The sequence below is a fragment of the Passer domesticus genome, chromosome 9 (genome assembly GCF_036417665.1).
Source record: "Passer domesticus isolate bPasDom1 chromosome 9, bPasDom1.hap1, whole genome shotgun sequence".
NCBI classification, from domain to species: Eukaryota; Metazoa; Chordata; class Aves; order Passeriformes; family Passeridae; genus Passer; species Passer domesticus.
Window position 1 is genome coordinate 35,844,220 of NC_087482.1, and position 20,796 is coordinate 35,865,015.

The 20,796-nt window shown below is 47.4% G+C and overlaps 1 long non-coding RNA gene across 1 annotated transcript; it reads left to right on the forward strand.

Moving 5' to 3' along the window:
• The first annotated feature begins 38 nt into the window (after positions 1-38).
• Positions 39-19,623, forward strand: LOC135308026 (uncharacterized). Its single transcript, XR_010368586.1, has 7 exons — positions 39-349; positions 3,648-3,747; positions 11,912-12,076; positions 12,534-12,612; positions 16,923-17,036; positions 18,520-18,589; positions 18,927-19,623. It is a non-coding gene; the product is annotated as an uncharacterized LOC135308026 (long non-coding RNA).
• The last annotated feature ends 1,173 nt before the right edge of the window (positions 19,624-20,796 follow it).

Sequence of the window (20,796 nt, forward strand, 5' to 3'; positions counted from 1 at the left end):
CCCTGTGCCATTCTCCTCTCTGGTGAGGGCTGCTGAGATCCAGCACAGCAGGCCGGGCAGGCCGAGCTGGGGGTGCAGGGACTGTGGCCTCCTGGTCCCTGCTCCCGTGTGCCCAGCAGAGCGCAGAAATTGCCTGTTACCTCGGGTCCATTTGTCATGCACTCCTAAATTGCTTTGTATTGACACGCTGTCAGAAATGGATTGTCACATTAACCCAGCCACAGCCGGGCTTGCAGGCCCGTGCTGTTGGACCGATCTCCCTACAGGTGGAGGCGGGCTGGCTTCCTCTTGGGTTTGTGGAGATGTTTTCCAGCACTTTCTAATTATGATTCCGATGAGCCAGTGAAAGGCAAGACTCCCTATATCCATATCCTCTGTTCTATAGCCATTTCTTGTTCCTTTGTTAGATCAAAAAAGTGACTTACAAGAGTCCTGGCTCCTTACCTCAGTTATAGGGCCTATTGGTCTGACTCACAACCTCTCTTTCAAGGTGAGAGTAAGTGATTGAGCACAGGATCCCAAGGTTTAAATTATTAAATTAAATTAATTTCCCCAAGATGTGTCTGTTTTGCCCATGACAGGAGTTGTGAGTGATCTCTCCCTGTCCTTATCTTGACCCTTGAGCCTTCATTATATTTTCTCTCCCCTCTCCAGCTGAGAAGGGGAGTGGTAGAGCAGCTTTGGCGAGCACCTGATATCCAGTCAGGGTCAGTTCACCACATCAGTGATTTTGAATATGGTGAATGTAAGGAAGCAAGAGTGATGGACTCACTTTTCCTCATGAGCCAGCTTGCACAGAGACTCCCATTTCTTCTGGTCATTTTTCTAGGTGATGTGTAATTTCTAGAGCTTCCCATCCCTACCCCTAATGACCTCTTCAATTTCTCTAATGAGATTCCTCCTCAGAGATTAGCAAATGCCTCATGAAGTCAGAGTGTACACCACCCACCTGATTCCCTTTGTCTTTTCATGAGAGAAAAATCCAACACAGTGCAATGTGAGCTGGCTAAACTCAGCCCATGAGGCCAGAAGTGCAGGCAATGCTTCTGCAAGGGGGTCTGAGCCTCAGTGATGAATATAGTCATTCCTGCAGTGAACATTCCCTGTGCTCCATGAACTCCTCCATGGCACAGGAGAAGCAGCCACAGTGCCATGGCCATTTGGTCGTTCTTGGCTGAGGGTGCTGATATCAGAGCCAGCTCTGGAGTGGCATTTATCCAGGCACACATTTTATCTGGTAGCTTTGTCCCTGCAGCCCACTTTACGCTGAATGCCATGCTGCTGATGAGGCAGTGTTTTTCAGCCCCTGCTGCCTGAAGCCACATGGACAGGAGACACCGGACTTCAGCCCAGGAGCCCTCCCAGGAGCTCCTTCCACCCTCCTCCTTGTGATCCTGTATCTGAACATCTTTGTCCTTTTTGGTGCCTGACAGCGGTGTTGTATTGCAGATGAAAAACATCCTTTGCTGTATGGAATAGTTCCTGCCATTTTCCCACTTGATTTGTCTTTCTCTGCTCTTTTTTTTTTTGCTGTTCAGCCTTTTCTTCTCATTCCTGTGCTCCTTCCCCCCTCGTCCTGATCAGTCAGACTTCTCCTAAGCCCTGATGTGTTGTGACTGGGGCTGACTGACAGCACTTCGTGCCTGACACACATCTCTGGGATGCAGCCCAGGATGTGTATTTAAGAGCAAAGTTGTATTGTAAAGTGCCATGTGGGAGTCTCTGAGAAAGGAGTCAAAACACCATCAAGCCTATTCTTCCTGAGAGGAATGGAGATGTTGTGTGGAGCCTGCTGATGCCAGGAGAGACTCTGAAGGCTGGGTAGGAGTTATCCTGTCCCACAGGCACTGAAAACTGCACTCAGTCTCTTTGCAGAGCCAGGGCAAGGGTTGAGGGGAGCTATGGAGTACCAACCCCCATTTTCTGGATTGGTGTTGCTACTTTTAAACTCACCATGGATCTATGTGAATGACATGGAGCAAGCAGAGGAGTCACCTTCTATTGCACCTGTTCAGGTACAGGGCATGGTACCTTGTGGTGGCTGTTTCTGGTATTTTGGCAAAGAAAGGTGAGAAAATTTGAGCTGCAACTGAAAAGAGGGAATTGATTAATGAGTCTTCCTTCCATCTCCTCTTCATCAGAGGATTTCAGAGATGCTGTTTCCCACCTTCTCATCATTTGTTTCTTTCCACCCCAAACCTGAAATGAGATCATGGAAGTGTAGAATAGTTTGTGTTGGCCAGGACTTTTAAAGGCCATCTAGTCCAACCCCCTGCAGTGAGTAGGGACATCTTCAACTGATCAAATTACTCAGAGCCCCATCTGACCTTGAAAGTTTCCAGGGATGGGGCATCCACCACTTCTCTGGGCAGCTTTTGCAGGTGTTTTACCACCTTTATTGTACAAAACTTAATCTTTATACCAAATCTGAACTGACTGTCCTTCAGTTTAGAACTGTTTCCTCAAGAGGCAGAGCTCTGGATGGACTCACAACTCTGAACCACTTTGTTCTGCCACTGCACTCATCTTGTTTGAGGCCTGCATGGGCTCTTGGGCTATTTTTGGTGTACATGAGAGCATTTTCCACAGAATGGGCCTTGATGAATTTGCAGAGAGTGGTGCTTTGCTAGGAATGAAGGAAGGTTGTCCTGGCACAGAGGACCTGGGTGAAGTAGAAACAGCTGCTGTCCTCCTCTCTCTCAACCCACCTGCAGGCTCAAGGCCACTTGCCCAAGCTCAGCAATTATCTCCTGGGGCTTGGAGCCAGTCAGCTCTGCTTTCCCCCAGCCAATGCAGGCTGTAGAGGAGCTGGCTGGGCTGGAAGGTCTAATTTGTACTTGGAGGAGGCCTGTGGTTTTGAGGGCCATCTTTAGCACCATCATGTCACCATCCGCTGTCTGCCACCTCCTGAGTTTCCTGCATGTAGAGTCATCTCTGCTCACCGAGAGCCTTCTGAGTTTATCTCCCTGTCTTATGCAAAGTCACCTAAAAATCCTTTTTGCTGGCACCCCTGATGACCCCAGGTGGTCCTTGAAAATCTCTTGGAGAAGTAATTATCCCCTTTGGATTGCAGCATCCATTACCTTCAGTCCCTCTGACAGTCCAAATCTTCTTGTGGTCTTGACTGTAGAGCGCCAAAAGTCAAACACAGCTGCAGGCTTCTGGTTTGTAGAGTTTTCTTCACCTGGCAGAAAACCAGCAGGGCAATAGTTTGTTCATTGATCTCTTCACCTGCTACCCTGTCCCCTGCTCTTCTGGTGGCTTTGATACCTTCCTTGGTGGAGGGCAGGGATAAGACCTCAGTTAACTGGTGCTGCTGATGGGAGGTGTTCTTATTTCTGTAGGTGGGGAAGAAGCACATGGTGATTACAATGAAAAATGGGGACTGATTTTGGGATCTTTGCTTCCCCCACATAGAAATAGTGGTCCTCTGTCCTGCCATGGGACCAAGAGGTATGGGTTGAAGAAATCTCAGGGCCTGCTTGGAGCCCAGGATCACTGAGGGCCGTCTTGACTTGATTCAATTTGACTTGACTACCATCCTATTTTTTCTGCTGTTTCTTAATGCCTCATCTTCTTTCATCTGAATCCTATTCATCTCCAGCCTTCCATTTTATTTATTTTTTTTCTGTTTTTCCATTTTCCAGCTACAGCACCAGTCCCTGGCAGAAGAGGAGTGTTGGAGCTGAGCTTTTCCCCTCACAGACACAACCCTCCAATCATACTGCAGAGATGTTTCCTGGGCAGGTAGGTGTCAGAAGTGCACCAGCAAGGGTGAGCTGTTCCAGGAGAGACCCAGATGGAGCTATGAAAATGTTCCCGACTGATGTGGTATCTTGGTTAAAATTCACATCAGGAGGTAGCCTGGAGCTATTGAGGGCCATCCCCTCAGATGGAGGGGGTAATTCCTGTGCAGGAATTAGCAGTCAGCACACCTGTTACTACAAGAGACTCCAGCTGAAAAGAGAAGAAGGATGGGAGGGGGTGAGAAAAAAAAAAGAGGCTCTTCAATTTAGTGCAATTATCTCAATTTTCCCAGGATAAGGATCCTTGAGATATTTATCTGATTTATAAGGGTGCGCGGCAAGGCGGCAGACACGTCCTTAAAGAGACATTTATCAATTTCTTAAGCGTGGCTGAGGGGAGAAGAAAGAAAAAACAAATGAGTGAGAAGGAGACACTGCAAGGAGACTCTTTTGGACTTGGGAAGCAAAAAGGAAGCCTGCTTCCTCTGTATGTTTTCACTGGTGATTAATAATCTGTGGAGGACTGCAGAAGCAGGAGGAGGTTGGCTGGGCTGGGACAGTGGCAGAAATCCTTTTGTAGACTGGGCTGCCTTTATACTTTCAGCAATTTATATTCCAGGGAATGTGTGTTAAGTGTTTCTTGAAGAATTTCTTTAGGTTACATTTCTGCTGGGGAAATGCTGAGGGTTAGATTTATGCCAGGCCTGGAGAACTTGCCCAGTTACAGAAAAGTGTTCTGAACCTGCATAAGTTTGGGTAAGGTAACACAAGGTTTTAGCAGGATTCATCTTGTCCAAGTGCAAATCTTCTGGGCTCAGGGAAAGCATGATCGTCTACACTCAATTTTAGGAAAGGGGAGCAGAATTCACCTGACACTCTTGGCTGCCCACTATTGGAGGGAGCACACTCTTCTCCATTAAAAAGACAGCCCTCTTTTAGATCTCCTTCAGTGCCACCAGACTTCCTAATTTTACCTCTTGCCTGTATCACTGCTCTGCCCTTTAGTTCTCCTCTGTGCCAAATCCTAATGCCTCTTCCTCCCCAATGCCCTGTGCTGCCATTGTTTTCTCTGCACCATAGCAGCTAAAACAGTTCTGTAGAAGAATCTTGGAGACCTTTGCTCTCTTCCTCAAACTTGTCTTCATAGTAACTGTATGGGGAAGCAGATATGAAAATCCTGATCTTTCCCAAAGTGCAGCTGCCTCACTGCCATTCCTGCAGCTCCTCACAGCTCCCTTTCCCCTCCATCACATTCAGGCTTCCCAGCGTCCCTTCCCAGCCCTTTTGCCTCTCTGTTGCTCCTTCATGTCTACATCCCTTATTGTTCCTCTGACACTGTCTTGTCACATTGTACCCTACTCCCTTGATTTGACAATAGAGGGGAAAAAAGAGGGATTCAGTGGACTCGAATGAAATGGGAAGTGGGAGAGGAGGAGCAGAGAAAGACAACATCAGAGGGAATAAGAGTAAATGCTCGTAGCTTAATGTGGCTCAGGAAGTCACCTGCGGGAGTCGCTGACTGAGGGGTCACTGACCCTTGTGAGTAAATTCCTGTAATAAACTGGTAAAAGTACTGGCAGGCCCAAGTGATTTAGTTTAGAAATTGCTATAGTTCAGCTCCCCTCAAATGCAATTCAGCAGGACTGTTAGCAAGCACAAAACCCACAGCCAGCCTAAATATGGATTACTTTTCTTTGTCCCTTAAGTTTGTCTCTTTACAGCATGGTTATGTTCTCATAAATTTGTTGCAGCATGTTTGCCAGCAGCTGACCCGTTGGAAAGGATTTGTGTCCACCAGAAAAGCCTTTTGGATAAACCTCTCTTTGGCTATATGCCTTTTTAAGGCCCTCCTGCACACAGGTTGCTCCAGGAAATAACTGCTTTGTTAAGGACCAGTTAACTTCACTATCAAAGGTCTGACTGAGGCAGCAACCCTCGGCTGTCACACATGGGCACCCACTTGTCATCACTTGCTGTGGCTCTCACACCTCCTGCCCTCTCTGTGATAGCTACTTCAATAAATGAGATGCAGCCTTACTATAAGGGGAGAGATTTTCAGATCCCTGATCTCAGTGAAGTTCCTCATAGTATTAGAAAGTCAGAGATGCTTATCTGCCTGTACTTAAATTCTTCTCTGGTATCATCTTCACTTACTCAGGCCTGTGGGTAGATCTTGCTGGGGTGGGAAGGCAGTCCATAAGCCTCCCCTGTGCTGGAAAGGTCCAGTTGTTCAGCTCCCCTATATTGGCATTTGCATGGTACAGGCACTGGTGTAACAAATGAGAGAATTTCTTTGTTAAAAGCCCTGTTGAGATACAGACATAATATGTATTTCTGCTCCATAGAGCAGAGTAGAGGGCAAATTATATGGAGAATATTTATCTTGTGTACTGTTGGTGTTTGTGCAGTGGGATCCTGCTCTGTGGGTAGGGGCCAGAATACTGCAAGTGGAAGTACAGGGTGTTGACATTTATCCTGTTTATCTTCACCTTGGTCTATCTGCCCACTGTACCCCACAGTACAGACTGCAGCACCCACATGGGTGCTCATCTGAGTACATCCTAACCTTTGGATCTATGCAGCCAGAGGCTTGCACTGTCCTTCCACCTCTACATCTGCCTCTCCAAGCAGGTCACCACCTGCACTGGTACCCAGTAGCAAGTAAAGCATGTGCTGGAGGTGTCACACTCACTACAGAAAAGATGGCATCTGGGCCATCCTGGTGTGTTGTGCAATGCATCAGCTGTGATTTCACATTATTCTGCATTTGTAGGGGTGCAGTGGGCACCCTCAGTCCCTCTGGGTACCCTTAGTCTCTCTCCCCAAATGTGGGCAGCAATCCAGCAGATGTGGCAGTGGAGAAGCAGCCCCAGCAGGTGAGAAAAGAGAAAGAAAACTAGGGGAAGAGAAAAAACAAGTCAAAGAACAGTGTGTTTCATGTTGTTTGATCTTTGAGGAATGCTGAAGAAATCTCTTAGGCCACTGTCTCCCCGGTTGTGCTCGTAAGGAGATTATGGACCTCATGCTTTCACAGGAAAACACCCAGCTGCTGGGCCTGGCACAGTAATCCAGACAAAGGATAACAGCAGCCTAATTAATTCTCATGTCTCTGAATCTGATAACAGCACAGTACACAGACGAGTCCGTAAGGACTTAATGAGTTTAATCGACTGCACTTGATGATTTTATTTGAAACCTTGTGCCACAAATTAAACTATTAAAAATGCACTTGAACTTGATTGGCAGCTGTAATCCAGGCAAAGTCTACTTAATCCACGGGGGTGGGAAGCAAGGATGGATGCAAAAGGCTGGAGATGAGGAGAGTGGAGGGGAGGCTCTGAGAGGTAAGGGGATTTTGGGGTGAGTTTAAAGGAAAGCTGGAAAAAAGAGCAGAACCTCACAGAAGCTGGGGGTGAGGGTGGGATGGTAGGGGGTTAGTCTGTGCTCACCCAACCCTGGACTGAACTGTGGGATGTGGGAATGTATTCTTGCCCTGTGCTCTGCCCTGCAGGACTTTCCAAGCAGCTGAAGGGGTTGTTAGTTGGTCAAAGTGGATCAGCTGCTGGCTCTGGAGTGAGGTGTAACAGCAAGCTTTTGCACAACTGAGATGAGGAGGGTGTGGTGTGAATCTTGGGCCCAACCTCCAAATCTCATGCACACCAGCTTGGTGAAAGGCCAAGGAAATGCACACAGGATGTTCACTGTGTCCCAGGCAGTGGTGTCACCATGGCCAGGCACACACAAATACTCAGTTGCTCATCATCAGTAAAAGCTGCCCATGTGAAAATTGGCCTGTAAAAAGGTATCTGTGCAGAAACAGATATACTGTCCTATATGTTCACTGCCAACTGCTGTCACTCACGTGCTTGGTTGTGCTCATCCAGTTTGCTCCCATACATAAATACCTATATACATATATGCAGACGTGCACAAACAGTGATTTGGCTCAAAATGGGTCATTAGCCAAGGAGGGAAATAGCATGTAAGTCTCCTTTGAAAGTCCCTTGCCCCCCACTCTGCTATTTAAAGTAATTTGCAAAAGATTTGCAAAATTATAAACCAATTTGCAAATAAATGATCATGATTAATGGCATATTCTTTAGGAGGTGACAGATCAGTAATAGATCTGTAATCCCCCTTATTATGCAGGAACCATTAATAGCAGTAGGTGTTAAGAGACTACATTACAGCTAGAATAGGCTTCAGCTGTACCTCTGGAGTGGAACAGGTCAAGTTTCTGTTGCTATGGCTTCTTTACCTATTACCATGTTCATAATTGGTAGAAAGCAATGAATCTCAGTGCCACTTGGGTTTCACAGCTGGCTCACCTCACTTACCCTACCCTAAAATTTCTGCCCTTTGGCACCAGAGGGAAATCTTTCATCTTCTGATGAGTGAAGGCATTGCACATCACCATGGCAGGAGGGGCAGGTGGCTTGTCCCTTTGTGCATCTCATCTCTAGCTTTCTTCCTGCTCTCACCTGGAAGTGATAGGGCAAGAGGTGACGGCTTCAAACTGAAAGATAATAGGCTTACATTCAATATTAGGAATAAATTCATGGCTTTGAGGTTGGTGAGACCCTGGCACAAGTTGCCCAGACAGGCTATGGATGTCCCATCCCTCAGAGTGTTCAAGGCCATGTTGAACAATGCTTTGAACAATCTGGTTGAGTGGAAGGTGTCCCTGCCTGTGGCAGGGGGGTTGGAGCTGGATGGTCTTTAATGTTTGTTCCAATCCAATCCAGTCAATGATTCTGTGATCTACACCACTCCTGGATGTGTCTTGGAATCTCACAGGAGTGCTGGGGATGAAGGGTTATTTTGGCAAGCAGCTCTTGGGGCTGTATGTGGTAAGTTTTGGTGCAAGGGGGAGAGAAGCAGGAAAGAGAGCATACAGAATTTTTTGGGGGGAGCCTGTGGCACACCCACACCTGGTGCTGGAGACTGAACTCCACCATCTAAAGCAATCCTCAAAGACACTGAGGGATCAAGAGCAGTGCCAGTGCCTTTGATTTCTGAAACAGCAGGGCTTTGCTACATGGACCTAAGCAGATGATCCTGCAGTCCAAAGCACACACCCTGCTGTGAAGGATGGCAAAATCCTGCTCTGGTGATTCCCTTCACTCAGAGAAAATCCATCCCTGACCTTATACCTTTCAAGGGGTTTAATGCATTGTACATGGATGGGACAGACTGAGAAGCTGTCAGAGAAGTTCCATCTATCCTGCTGAGTACCAGCCTGGGGCAGAGGGCAGCCTGGTCTTGTTCCCTCCTGCACACACTTTCAAAATGATGTTGTGATGTTGTGATGTTGTGAATTTGATGTATTGACAAGTAGCTGAAATGTTTTTATTTGATAGGTTGCAGCATTATAATTTCCCCCCCCCCGCCCTCCACTTTTTTGGCGTCTGACACAAAATCTGTGGCAGGTGCTGGGCAGTGCCACAGTGTGTTGTGATCTTGTGAGGTCCATGGCACCTGCAGTGCTCTGCCTCTGTACCAGGATGGGACAGGAGCGTGGGTGAGGAAATGGGCACTGCAAGCAGTCACCAATAAGTGATTTGGTGGTGCTCTTGCTAGAGAAAAAGTGTGTCAGGGGAGGTTTTTTCAGGTGAGTTAACACTGAGATCCTGTCTGCTTCTCCTTCTGAAGCCTGGCAGTTCTAGAAAGCACAGAGATGGTAATTTAAGGTGTTGTGCATCCTGACTAATTACATTGGTCCTGGCCATAGCTGCCTTTTGTGTTTCTCACTTTGAAATATACTGTAAAGTTGCAATTCACTGTAACAGATGCTGCATGCTTTCCCAGTAGTGGATACGTTTTAATTTTTTTTACTGAAAGGAAAATAATTGGCATATCTTTGATGGAATAATTTTTAAAGATCTTAACAGGGGAGATCAGCTAGGGAATGGCAAAATATTTTCATCTATTTGGTGTTGTTAGTGCTTTGATTAAACAGACTAATATTTCTGAGTCTGTCACTTAGCATGAACAGCAGGATATTTTGTTATCAGGTAATTCCCTGCCTACAGTGGCTGCAGAAATGGTTGGATGTAAATCATGCAGTTAATAATACTCCAGTACAGAAGGCAGATGCAACTGCTAATTGCAGAGCCTGGGATGCTCAGTGAAATCACAGCAACTTATCAGCCTCTGTCAGGTCACTCGGGCTCTCTCCCAGCCTCACAACTTCTGCCAGGCAGGATGCCATGGCTGGTGGCACAAGGGCTGTCCCCTCTGCTCCCTCACAGCTGAATCCCAGGGCAGGCTGGGGACAGAGCCAGCCCAGGGCTGTCCCCACGGCAGGGAAGTGCTGGCAGCACTGTGGGCAAACAGCCACAGAGCCAGCACACGCGGTGCGCTCCTCAAATATTTACCCTTTGTTTCAATCTCGACCTCTTTGCCTCTCAAGATAAATAATTTAGTGTGGAAGCCTTGAAGGTTAATCTTGCATTTATTTAATGTTACAGGACACTTGGCTCACTTACAGCTAAAAGCCCTGCGTGCTGGTTGTTAGTTTATTTAATCCAAGTGCCATTTTCTTCACCCTCTTCTCTCTGAATTGCTGGAAGGGAGGAAGGAGAAGAAGCAAGGGGAAGGAGGAGTTATCTGTATGCAGCTTTTAGCTCCTGCTGCAAACTCCATCAGGAGCAGCACCCTGGGGAAACGTCGATCTGAGTGCCTCAGCCCAGCCAGGCATGTCACCCGCCAGTCGATCCAAGAGGCTGGCTCCCAGCGCCCCTGAGAAAAAAGGGGAAAGGCAGAGGATCTGACGCTGACATCACCGGCACACCGGCTGCCATAGAGCTGCCTGCCTTTGCCCAAATCTGTCACAAATTGCTGGTGTGCCAGAAAAAGAAAAAAGAGCATGATGGGCATGAGGAAGGGGAAGAGGTGAGGCAGTGGGGAGAAAGAGTATGTTTGCCTTCTTTGATGAGATGCTTTTTCTCTCCTTTGTCAGAAAGCATCAGGTGGTCCTTGGCAGGAGACCTCTACAGCACTGCTAGAAAGCTAATGCAGAAGGGGAGGGTATCTGAGGGAAGTGTGGGCTCTGATTTACCTTGCTGGAATGATGTTTGTAGTAATTTCTAGCAGGCCAGGCCAGAACTTTTGGATGGTTTACAGCTGGTTCTGCTGGGATGGCTGAGGGAGGCTCAGCACTTGGGGGCTCAGCACCTCTTCCTGCTGCCAGGGCCAGCAATGAGGATATGGCCAGGAGCTTCCAGGTTTCAGCAAAGGCAGAAATCAGCTTGTTGCCCAAGAGTTTCACAGTGATGGATATGAGGAGTTGTAAATTTACTTGACAGTAACTTGCAAGGATTGGAGAAGACATTTTGGCATCATCCCTCTCCTTGCTCTCATTTCTAGAGAGGCACAAAAATAAATGTATGGCCCTTCCTGAGACTTTGTCAATATATCTGCACTCCACAAATATTGGACAAAGAAGCTGGAGAAAAAAAAGCCAGACACAGGGAGCAGACTGGCTGCTGAAGTTGGTTTGGCTTTTACAGTCCAGCCCACAATTTTGGATCAGAAATTTGGTGTTAGCTGCTCCCTCCCAGCTGGGGCTTGCAGCCAGGAACTCAGGAGGGGGCCAAATTCCAAGATTTCAGAACAGCCTGTCTGTATTTGTTCAAGTGCAGACTCACGTGGACAGCAGGCAGTGAGGAAGCCAGATTTTCCTATCCTCATGGCCAAGCCTAGCGGAAATGTCACTCCCACATTGTGGCCCAGGCTGCCCTCCTAAGCTCTGGCTGAAGAAATCTCCCTCCCAACCTCAGCTTGTGCCTCACCAGGTCTCAAAAGCCACTTTGGCAAACTCTGCAGTCGTCTGGATGTGCTCCTTACCTCTTGCAGTGATAGCTGCACTCATCCACCACTTCAGAGCAGCTTCCTTCCCACCCCTGTTTTTAGAGGCCTCCTAAGGCGAAATGTCTCTGATTTCTCTAAAGGAAATAATACCTACATTCAGTAGCATTAGGGCCAGCAAGGGAAGAGGAGAAGTGTCAGAGGATGCTGGCAGTGTGATCACACTAGCATGTCACCCTAGCATAGTCACATTTTCACCTGCTCATGTCGTCCAGCCCAGCTGTGACTTGCTGGTAATTACTTGCTTGTAGCTGGTGTGAGACTCCCAGTTCTCAAAGCCATCTGCTTACCTCCAGGTCCCTGCTGTGTGATCTTTCATTTGGAGTTCACCTCTACAGTTTATGGCGGTTTCCAGGATAACGTTCCAGCTGGAGAGCCTCTCGACTCCATCTTGTGCTGGCTTTTCTCCTTTTAAAGGACACTTCTCATCTTTCAAAAAAAACCCCAACAGGATGCTAAAGGTAGCCTGGAAGGATTTGACCTAAAAATGATAGCTATGTGTGATAGGTGGGAGACTTCAGCTTCTGGGTGTTGGTTTATGCAATCCAAATCTCCTCAGGTAGAGACATGAACAGAATGACCTTTCCCATGAGCTTCAAGTGCTTCAGTATTAAATGGGAAATGGCACAAGATCAATGTGTCTCGTAGCTTTTCAATGCCTCAGTCTGAACCAGGAGAGACAGTAATAAGAAAAAAGAATAATAAACAACATGTGTTGGGCTTTTTCCTTCCAGTGAGGTTTCTCATATATGTTTGGATTGGTGAATAGGCTTATTTTTGTTTGAGACAGTAATTTAACTCAGTTTTTATTTCATTTTGGTTCTTATTGGTGTATACTGGAGAGGATATAATAGTGGGATTCCTGGGAAGAGGCTTAGGGCACCTAAGTTTGACCTCTGCCTGAACTATCTTCTGCAGGAATCACTTCCCATGTTGTGGAGGAAGATCCCCCACCTGCTGCCTGGAGATACCCTGAACATGTGAGCAGTGTCTGGAGGTAGGACTACCTGGGAAAATGGTGAATTGCAATTGGTGACTGCTTTGTAATTCCCCCCACACTGGAAGAGGTTTGAACTGAAGTTTTCCTAAGGGCAGCGGGGAATTCACAACCCTGAACTGTGGTTTGGCTCCTAGGACCTTTGAGAAGAAGCCACATGGATATGTTCTTCAGACATTTTTGTGTCTGCCTTTGTGTACCACTTCCGCAGTTTAGCATTTTAAATTATGACAAACACTCTCCCAGTCGAAACAGCTCCTATCAAACTGGCACTCACTCTCATAACACCCTGCCACCCACAAGGATGTGCTGATTGCTGCCAACCTTTTGGCAAACTCTTTGCTTTTGTGTTAGGACAAGGTGATTGACAATGCTTTGTGTGTCTTGATAATGGAGAAATGTACTATTTAGAAAGAGAAAAATTCACATCAGTGTCTCCCCAACATGATCTGCTGACTGCCTTTTCCTCCCCCCCCATATTTAAAAAATACATCAATCCAGACAGCTGCAGGGGCTGAAGAAAGCAGCTAATTCCCCTAACAAGTCTCTTGCAGAAAGAAGTGCCAGCCAACCCAACTCTGAACTTGGGACTGGAAGTGTGTATAGGATTAGGGGCATATCTGGTGGCCCAGATTCCCCAAAGCCAATTAATGACTGTTACAGAAGGAGGATTTTCTTTTTGAGGTTAGAAATGCATCCTTGAATCTGGAGGGGGAAACTTAAAAAAAAAAAGAAGTAAAAAAGCTAGAAGAGCTCAGGACTCAAAGGGAAAGTTCAAAGGGTTGGGATTTTTTGCAGCTGGAGCTCAGAAGAGAGGGGTTTGTGTGAGCGTGTGTGTTTCTGTACTGCTCTCTTCCTTCCTCCAGCTCTGTTTTCCTTATTGATTCCTCTCGTAATATGATTTCCCTCTGGTATAATTGAGCGAAAAATAACTGAGAGTAAAGTCTTGTAGATTTGCTCCTGACCGAGTGTTTGTGTTGTCCTGGATGGCCCCAGACCAGCACAGATACTGAGTGCTGTTCAGTGCTGTCCCACTGAACCCAGTGGCAGCTTTGGAGCAACCCTATGAGCACAGATGTTGGGGGCTGGGGCTGCTCTGCAAGGCAGGGAAATGCCCATTTTCCTCAGTCCCTTTTTTGTCCCCTCAGCAATCTGAAATTGTGGTTCCTGGAGAGCAGAGGGATTTGCTGGAGATGCTCTGTGGGACCAGTGTGGCACCAGTGGGCAGTGACTGTGCTGGACCCAAAGGTGGCTTTTGGGAGCCACCACTCCATTGCCTCTTCCAGCTTCCATTCCACAGACATCCCTGTCTGTATTTACTAAGAGCTTTGGGATCCCCTGCGATGAAGGCGTGCAAACAATTATCACTGGAGCTAGGACAGAAAGCAGAAGGCTTGTTTGTTATTTTGGATCCAGGGAAGTTTGCTCAGCTGCATCGGTATCACTGCTAATTATTAAGACATTTATTACCATGCTTTATTTATGTGTGTGGGTGCTTGTTTACCTTTCCCTGAAGCCTACAGATTTAGTTGTTCTCGGAAAAGCATTTTTGGATCCTCAGTAGGATGGTTGGTGAGTCCCAATGCTCCCACTGAGGGGTAGGGGAGTGAGATATCTTTGGCAGTTCAGGACTCACTGCTTTCACTTCTATTCCTTTATTTCCAAGAGCTGAATTTTTTAAAGTTCCCCGGAAGAATATGGGATGTCTGCTCTGCTGTTCATTTATGTGTCCCTCACCCTCTCTATTTTAATCAGAAAATCCTGTGCTCAAGAGGCTTCTCTCATCTCAAAATCCAGCTTGAAGTGCTGGAACAGGGGAGATGGCTGGTGCCAAGAAGCTCTCCGGGGGCCAGGGCAAGGTGGGGGATTAATGAAAGAGATCTGTTCATACAGACCATTATGAAAAGTGGAGTTGAGGCTTTGCAGGTGCGATGTGGGGATGGGGAGATTAACTTCTGCTGGGGCTTATGGCTGGGATCAGGGCAGGTGCAGCAGGCAGTAGGTAAATAGAAAATATGTGAGCTTGATATTAAAAAGGGGCTCTTATGTGGAGAAAGCCTTGAAAGCTGTTCACCTCTGCCCCAGCCCTGCTGCAGCTCACCATGGAAGCAGGAACACGGAAGGATGTTTTTTCTTGAGGGCTTATGTACTGCTTTTGCTGGACCATTTCAGTGATGTCCTGGTAAGGAATGGGTGGAATTGAAGTTATCTCCATGGCAACAGCCATGGAGGGCACAGATTAAGTGGGTAGGACAAGGATGTGGGAGTCAGGACTCCTGGTTTCTGTTTTCAGGGTTCGTGATGTGATCTTGGGACAATTGGTTCAATATCTGTGACCTGGCATTTACCATGCCATCCCCTGTAAAATGGTTAAAGATTGAGGGTTAAAGGTGTTTGCAGGCAGAGCAGGGAAGCAGCTCTTGAAGCTCCCACTGACTCCAGTCCCAAAGCCAGGGTGTCCTGCTGCCAAGCAGGACCATCTTTAACTTAATGACAAGGTGTCTTCCCTCATTATTTTCCCACTCTTGCCTGGTACCTTTACAGCATCTTTTCCCTGATTTCTGTGGATCTAAACTGGCTCGGCCTCGCAGAGTGCTCAGAGCCACTGCGCTGCGAGGCGACATTATGCTGGAGGAATCGGATTATTTCATGAGTGTTTACATACATCTGCATTCCATATCGGCTCCAATTTGTGCATTTGTCAAAAGCAGCATGCTGGTATTTCTCAGAAATTTTGCTTTTCTTTAACCTTTTCTGTGCAGAGCAGAGAAGAGCCTCTGTCTCCCAGGCAAAAGCAGAGCTCTTGCAGAAGCCACCTGTCTGTCCCACAGCTGGGGGATGCCCTTTGGTAAGCTTTCCACTGGGTGCAGAAGGATGGTCTCTGGGCTCCCCCACTGGGGATTCTCAGCTCCAGAAGCAAGGGAAGGGGTGTGGCCATCCCTGCTTCATTGCTTACATGAACATATGGTGCAAATTGCAGCTGCAGCAGAGCCAGCTGCTCTGGGCAGTGAGGAAGGGGATGCTGCCTGGTCCCTCCACCTCTGTATCCTGTTCCATCTTGGGCATCTCCAGCACAGCAACCAGGGGACTGAGCAGGCAGAAATTTGTTGTGTAGCAGCAAATAATTCTAGCTGATCTTTTTTAAGCAGGTGGTGCTTAGTGGCAGCTTGCCTTGCCTTTCTTTGTTTCATTGATTTGAGGTTGCTGCAGAGTTGTTCAGGTTAAAAGACAGAAGGAAAAAAGAGGCAATGGGGACAGAGCTGCAGGATCTTGGAGCTGGCACAAAAGTCTTGTCTGAGTTCTCCACTGAAAGGCTCAGTAGATCATGAATGGAAACTTGATGTAGTTCTCTGGCTGTGACTCTTTTGGGAATGATCCTGAAGTTAGTGAAAGTGAATGGGAAAAAGAGATGATCTTCAGCTACATCCTGCAAGTGCCTTCCACTTTGAAGCCTGCTGTGACTGCACACCCTCTGTGAGCCTACAGGCAGAGCAGGGGCCACTCCAGGGCTCCTGAGCTGTGTGGTGCTTGCAAACAGAGAAGTTGCACTTCCCAAACCAGATCTAAATCACCCATCAGGCTGGCAATGCTCGGCTGGGTGAGGAAGCAGGACCAGGGTGCTGGCAGACGCTGATGGTGTAACTGGGACTAAGGGCTGGAAACAACCACTTCACTTACAGGTGACTTGGAAACGTCTGGCTTGGGTTGGGACTCTGGGTGCTCCATCAGAGAGCTTCAGTGAGATTTAAGGTGTAATGTGGGATGTCAGGGCATGGAGGTTGTCTGAGAAAGGTTGGACACCCCAAAATCAGGGGCAGCCTTATTTAAGGTGTGGAGTTCAGTAAGGAAGTGAGCCTAGTCAGGAACTGTGAATCAGTTGGGGTTAACTCTGCTCAGGTGGCACCATGACCCTGTCAAAGTGCTGTTCTCTCAGGGAAGGAAGTGGGAGCAGGCCCAGCAAACCTATAGGACTAGATGGACCACTGTTCTCAGGAAAAATGACTGTGACTGGTGAAACCAATCTATCATTATAGGGTGTCTCTTTCTCACTACAGGGGCTGGATCCTGGAAAGCATGTCAAGAACAATATGCAGAGGCTAGCCATTAGTTTAGTTCTTATTTACTGGGGTGTAACTCTGAGAATCAAAAAATAACATAAAGTTGACCAGTTCCCAGTAAGCAGTGGTTTGGGAGGGATGGGAACATCCTTCCCTTTCAGACCAGGAAGTACAGAAAAATAGATCTTCTGTTATCTCTTTCTCTAGAGAGCAGAGAGCAGAAATGACATGCCTCCTCTTTCCTCATTGCAGGATTGCTCTGATTGTTGTGATGATTGCCTCAATCCATAAGAATTTAAAGAAAAATACCTTTTGATTAGTCAGCCCAGCCTCACACAAGAAAACCAGGCATCCCCAGTCAGCCAGGTAAGCAACAGCTGTCCCAGCCTGCTGAGGGGGCAGGATGCCCTGTGGAGCCAGTCCCAGGGTTTGGGGCAGAGCAGGCTTGGCTCCCAAGAGATTGCAAGCATTAGAAAGAAGAAAAAGGTGAGTCTGAAGAGGAACACTGTGAACTGTACAGATGGTAGCAGCAGCCATGTCTAGGTACTGCTCTCTAAATGAGCATTTTCTGGGGAAAAAAGTTGCATTGGCAAACAAGAGTTGGCATTTACAAAGCCTTTCCAGTTGCACGTGTCATTCCTTCTTCACTGTTGTGGGGTATGCTGCAGCCAGCCTTTCATATGTCTGACCAGTAATTAATTAGGAGAGGATCAGGGCTGATAATTCCCTGTAATCCCTTCTCTCTCATCTTTTTGTTCCATAATCCTTTTAATGCTAGCAACTTGGGGGGTGGGGAGTGGCAGGGGCAGCAGGAGAAGCCTGAGCTGTGGTGTGGTGCTGGTGCTGTCAGAGCCTGGCTTTGTGATGCCAGAGCATCCCTCTTCTTCCCTCCAATGGCATCCCCCGAGGAAAGCACCCCAAACTGTGGGCAGCTCACAGGGCAGCATAGGAGGGCACAATTTTCCTGTGGGGAGAACAGTGTTGGGGGCAACAAAGCAGGGGCAGGGCAGACAGCAGAATCCCTGATTCTCCAAATACTGACAGATTCCAGTTTAGTCTTGGGATCTCCACTGACCAGATCTCTGCAATGACCATTAGGAGATCCCTCCAATGACCGTTAGGATTTGCCTCCAGCTCTGTGCCATCCTTCTTGTCATACTATGAGGACACTTAATCAGTGCTCTGCATCACCCTGTGATCTGGAGAGGGACACTGCCATCCAAGGAGGTCTGCAGAGGTCCAGGTGTTGGCAGCACAGAGGAGATGGGGAAAGAAGTCCTGGATGGGGAGATGGGTGGGAGGACTTGGCTATGGATAGAGTGCAAAGCTGCTCTGGGTTCAGGTATGTAGGGGAGGAGTGGTCAGAGACAGTGGGTTTTGAGCAGAAGAGGTTTAGGAAATGAGAAAGCTGGCATCTGATGTGGCAGTGACAGCTATAATAGCTCTACACTTCCATATGAATTAGCCAACATGAGTGCTGCTAACACTGACCCTCCTCCCTGCCAGGTCAGGAGGAAATGGAGAGTGTTGCCAGCCTGCATGACAGAGTGTTTGGGTGTTGAGAAAGTCCAGCATTAAATCAGACTTCAATCTACAGGAAAGTTGTTCATGTTCCACAGCCCAACATCCTCATTTCCCTCTGACTCAACTTTAAATACTTCCCCGACAGCTGGAAGAGGAGATGTGAACCTGCCGATTCCAGGGACTAAGTGGGTCTGAAGGGCCTTTTGTTTGATCAGAACTGTGGTTATTACCCCTGACAGTCACAGGAGGGGAAGTCTCCAATGTGTGTTTGACTGAGTTAAGGTGCCTTTGATTCAAACTTCTCTTTATCCCATTTAAACTGCAGATCATTTCCATTCACAGTGAGAGGAAACTAAATAATTCAGTGCCAGACAGCAGCATCGATGCAGCTGGAGGTATGGGATGCCTTTACCATGCAGAAGACATGGCCTTGCCTGCTTGAGGGGAGGGAGTTTTGGGAGATGCAGGGCTCTCTGGGCTGGGTGAAGGTTAGACCCACAGTAACACATCGTGATGGAGCAGATAGGAAAAGGCACGTGATCATTTATAGACAGAACAAGGGCCACTTGCTGTCACAATCCCTAAATCCCCTCTCTCTGTGTATTTAATAAGACAGATGTCTATAAAGTAAATGCCAGCTGATTATCAGAAAACATATTTGCCGAGCATGAACAACTTGTAATAATTGAACACCAGAAAAAACACTGACTATATTGTTTTGTAACTTCACAGGCTTATAATCTGCAGTGTACCAAAACAATAAATGCCCATCGAGTAAACTCTTTTGCCTCTGTATCAGAGTGCAAATCCAAGCTGGATCCCTGGAACTGTTGATACCTAGAGGCCCCTACCTCACTTCCATTGGGGATGTAGATGGAAGTCTGTTTCCTGGATGGCATGCATTGTGTCTTTCTAATTCTTCTCTCCTGTGGCTGTGGCTGGGCTTTCACTCAACTTACAGCATGACCCCCAGCACAAAGGATGGCCAGAAACATGGTGGCCACAGCACCTAGAAGCCTGGAGCCTTCCTGCACCCACTCCTCACTTTGCAGAGATGTAGTTCAGAGTGATTGGAGATGATCATGGATATTCACTGACCTGCAAGAGCAAGCTGGGGAAGCCTCTAGCAAGTTTGCAGCTGTTCCCATCTGAATGACCATCATCTGGCCTAAACAGGGCCATTTTCTTCAAGACAGTCATCTGTGTATCCCATTCAGCTCTGTACACAGTTAGAAGCACATGGGCTTCTGTTCGTCCGGTCTTTGTGCTGAACTGCAGCTCTGCTGTGGGCTTTTTTCTATGCATCATTTAAAATAGCACAGAGTTAAACATCTATTTTAAAATAGCTTTGTTAAAAAAAGAAAAGCTTACTCCCCATGGCAATCAAAGGAAGAAAGAATAACCTCCCCACAGCACCCGCCAAGTTTCAGGTGAAGGGGAATATGTGAGAAATAAACACGGTGCCTCTGCCTGACACTTCTGATGGGGTCAAGTTTTTCTTGCACCATAATGAGGTCTTGTTAGGAAAGCGGGAGCGGTGAGGTATGCTCCTTTCTCTTGGATCTCTGCATTTCAAGCTGCCTGCAGAAGGAGTGCGGTTGGGGATGGGAAAGAAAAAAAATTACTCGTTAGATATTTCTACCTTGGGCTTGGATGTTCTGAGGATACAACAGTGAAGAAAGAAAAGATAGGAGCAGGAGGCCAGGCAAGCTCTGCAAATGGTGCTCATCTTCCCCCTCTTTCTTTTTTGTGCCAATCTTTGTTGGTGCCTCCATTAGATGTTTTAACTTCACTTTCTGTGATGAGGAACCTGGGAGATGTCTTGGCAAAAGCTTTGCTTTCCTGGCAATAAGAAGGCTATACAGATTTGGGGGCTCTTGTGGCATCTGAGTGGATGGGGAGGGGGAAGGAATCCAAACTTTCAATCAAGCCCTGCCAGCTCTTTTCCGTTCAAGAGGAATGAGGCTTGCCTTGTTAAAGGCAGAGTGCGAGTGAGAGCGGGCAGCATGCCAAGAGCCATTTGAGAGGCAGGTGAGACTTTCTGAAGTAAGAAATATCCATTCCACTCTAAATTGAAGTGTGTTAAATAAGGATGCTGTTCAGTGCTAATAAGGCAGGGAGCGAGCTGGAGAGCACAGCTGGGGTTACGGCTCTCGGAGAGCGCAGAGGACCCGCGCTCAGATTTGGCCGCGGCTCCGGCTGCGTGCAGGGAAATGAGCTCCAGGCAGGTGTTGCCCTACTTCCTGAGGATGCACATCGGTCAGCAAAGGCATGGTTTGCTTGACTTAGCTTTTTTTTTTTATCATTTGAGCCCTAGGGTGTGAGTGATGGGGGTGGTGGAGGTCATGGCTGAGCGTGCAGAGGGACAGGGCTGGGTTTGGAGCTGGCATGATGTGGAAAGCTGCAGTGATGGACTGGAGCATTTGGACTTTCCACATAGGGATAGGAAAAGCTGGCACAGCACCTGCTTTCATTAGGCTTTTCTCTACCTGCAGGTCCCAACCCTCAACAGGAGAAATGCTCTCAATTTTTATTTTTTAATTTTAATTTTTAATTTATTTTCTTTTTGAAAATGCTGAAACATAGAACAGCAGATGCAAAT